General features: G+C 39.9%; 1 pseudogene; it reads left to right on the top strand.

The window, feature by feature from the left end:
* Positions 1-2,190: 2,190 nt before the first annotated feature.
* LOC112824144 (large ribosomal subunit protein uL6-like) lies at positions 2,191-2,995 on the top strand (annotated as a pseudogene).
* The last annotated feature ends 372 nt before the right edge of the window (positions 2,996-3,367 follow it).

Genomic DNA, 3,367 nt, shown 5'->3' with positions numbered 1-3,367 from the left:
AGTGGGGAGCGGGGAGAAAACAAACCCTGAGAAATACTTGTGAAGTTGAAAGTCCAGAGGCATCCACTCACTAAGAGATGGAGACCTAATCATAGGACTGTGGAACTCTCCCTCTCTCCACACCTCACACCACATTACTAAAGACCTATTTACAGAAGTTCCTTTTACTTGGTACATCATGTCCAGTTATCAAGAAAAAATTACAAGGCATACTAAAAAGCAAAAAAAAAATTTTTTGGAAGAGACAGAGCAAATCGCCAAACCAGACGTGGCAGGGACATTGGAATTATCAGACTGGGACTTTAAAACAACTAGGATTTGTTCTAAGGGATAAGCAGACAGCATGAAAGGATGGATGGGCAATGTAAGCAGAGAGATGGAAATCCTAAGAACGAACCAAAAAGAGAAGCTAGAGATTAGAAAAAAAACACACTATAAAAGAAATGAAGAATACCTCTGCTGGGCTCTCATTAGTAGACTGGGAACAGCTGAGGAAAGAATCTCTGAGCTTGAGGATAACTGCAAAAGATGTAATATACATGTAATGAGAATCCCAGAAAGAGAAGAAATTGAGAAAGGAACAGAAGAAATATTTGAAACAATAATTAATGAGAATTTCCCAAGTTCATGTCAGATACCAAACCATATATCCAGGAAACTCAGAAACCCCAAGCAGGATACGTGCAACAAACAAACAAACACCAACAACCTACATGTAGGCATATCATTTTCAAATAACAGAAAATCAACAGTGAAGAAAAAGTCCTGAAAAAAGCCAGAAGGGGAGGGGGGAATATATTACCTATAGAGGAACAAAGGTAAGAATTATATTTGGCTTTTTCTCAGAAATCATCCTAGTCCATCCACGTAGACCAAACATCCTAGAATTCTGAACCCTACAAAATTAATATTTAAAACCGAGGGAGAAATAAAAATTCCCTCAAACAAGAAGGAATCTGTTGCCAGTAGACCTGCCTTACAAGAAATGTTAAAAGAAGTTCTTTAGAGAGGAGAATAATACAGATCAGAAATTTGGATCTACATAAAGAAAGGACGAGCATCAGAGAAGAAATAGTGAAGATAAAATAAAAACTTCTATTTTTCTTATTCTTAATTGATCTTGCCAGATAACAGTTTGTTCACTACCCAGGAATTAATCTAGACTTAGACCTTACACCTTCACAAAAATTAACTTTTTTTAGAAAGATTTTATTTATTTGAGAAAGAAAATGAGAGAGAGAGAGCATGAGAGGGTGAGGGTCAGAGGGAGAAGCAGACTCCCTGCTGAGCAGGAAGCCCGATGCAGGAATCGATCCCGGGACTCCAGGATCATGACCTGAGCCGAAGGCAGTTGCTTAACCAACTGAGCCACCCAGGTGCCCTCACAAAAATTAACTTAAAATGGATCACAGACCTAAATATAAAGCACAAAACTATAAAACTCCTGGAAGAGCAAATTGGAGAGATCCTAGATGACCTTGGACATGGAAATGACTTAAATACAAACCAAAGGCACAATCCATGAAAGAAATAATTGGTAAAATGTACTTTGTTAAAATTAAAGACTTCTGAGGGCTCACGGGTGGCTCAGTTGGTAAGCATCAGACTCTTAATCTTGGCTCAGGTCACGATCTCAGGGTTGTGAGATCAAGCCCCGCATCAAGCCCCATGTTGGGCTCCACACTGGGCATGTAGCTTGCTTAAGATTCTCTCTCTCTCCCTCTCCCTCTGCCCCTCCTCCCTCTCTCTCTGTCTCTCCACCCACCACAAACAAACAAACAAACAACCACTGCTCTGTGAAAATTTTCAAGAAGGGTGACTATTTTACTTTTTTTATCTTTATTTTTTAAAGTAATCTCTACACCCAATGTGGGACTTAAAGTCACTACTCCAAGATTAAGAGTTGCATGATCCACTGACTGAGCCAGTCAGGTGCCCCAAAACTTCTGCTCTGTGAAAGACAATGTTAAGAAAATCAGAAGACAACCCAGAGACTGGGAGCATATGTTGTAACAGACACATCTGATAAAGCACTGTTACCCAAAATACACAAAGATCTCTTAAAGCCTGACAATATGAAAATGAACAACCTAGCTAAAAATGGGCCAAACACCTTAACAGACACCTCACCAAAGAAGACCTGGAGATGACAAAAAAGCATATGAGCTCTTTGCCACATCAGCTGTGAGAATGAAGACCATTCTCAGCAATCAGATGACTGACATTCCAGAAAATGTCAACATCACTCTGAAAGGATGCACAGTTAATGTGAAGAGCCCCAGAAGAACCCTGCAGAAGGACTTCAAGCACAGTATATTCAATATAAAACTGTCTTCTTTTTTTTTAATTTTTTTAAATATTTTATTTATTTATTTGAGAGAGAGAGAATGAGAGATAGAAAGCACGAGAGGGAAGAGGGTCAGAGGGAGAAGCAGACTCCCCACTGAGCAGGGAGCCCAATGTGGGACTTGATCCCAGGACCCCAGGATCACGACCCGAGCCGAAGGCAGTCGCTTAACCAACTGAGCCACCCAGGCGCCCCAAAAACTCAGTCTTCTTGGAAAGAAAAAGAAGAGGCTCTGGGTTGACAAATGGTGGGGAAATAGAAAGGAACTGGCTACTGTTCATACTTTCTGTAGTCACGTACAGAACGTGATCAAGGGTGTCACACTGGGCTTTCATTACAAGATGAGATCTATGTATGCTCACTTCCCCATCAATGTCATTATTCAGGAGAACAGGTCTCTTACTGAAGTTCAAAATTTCTTGGGTGAAAAATACATCTGCAGGGTTTGGATGAGGCCAGGCATTGCTTTTGTTCAGTGTCTCGTGCCCAGAAAGATGAATTAATTCTGGAAGGAAACAACATTGAACTTAGATCAAATTCAGCTGCTTTGATTCAGCAAGCCTCAACAGTTGAAAACAAGGATATCAGAAAATTTGGGGATGGATCTATGTCTCTGAAAAAGGAATAGCTCCTCAGGCTGATGAATAACTTCTAGGTTGTTCAGGAACAGAAACAAAATGATAGATGTTCTTCATATTTTATCAAGATGATTCTTGATAAAATATCTTGTGATATTTTAAAGATATAACAAATGCTCTGTATTTTTTAAGAAAGCATATGGAAAGTTGCTCCACATCATCTGTCATCAGGGGCATGCACATTAAAAGCACAATGAGTTACTACTACACATCTTTCTAGAATGGCCAAAATCCACAACACTGACAACACTAAATGTTGGTGGGGTGTGGAGCAACAGAACTGTCATAGACTGCTTGTGAGAATGCAGAATGTATAGTCACTTTGGAACACAGTTTGGCAGTTTCCTACAAAGCTAAACATCTTCTTATCACATGATCCAGC

Source organism: Callorhinus ursinus, unplaced genomic scaffold (genome assembly GCF_003265705.2).
Source record: "Callorhinus ursinus isolate GAN/ISIS: 27379988/994484 unplaced genomic scaffold, GSC_fseal_2.0 scaffold9, whole genome shotgun sequence".
NCBI lineage: Eukaryota > Metazoa > Chordata > Mammalia > Carnivora > Otariidae > Callorhinus > Callorhinus ursinus.
The sequence above is the reverse complement of the archived record's forward strand: the minus strand, read 5'-3'. Positions and strand labels throughout refer to the sequence as shown.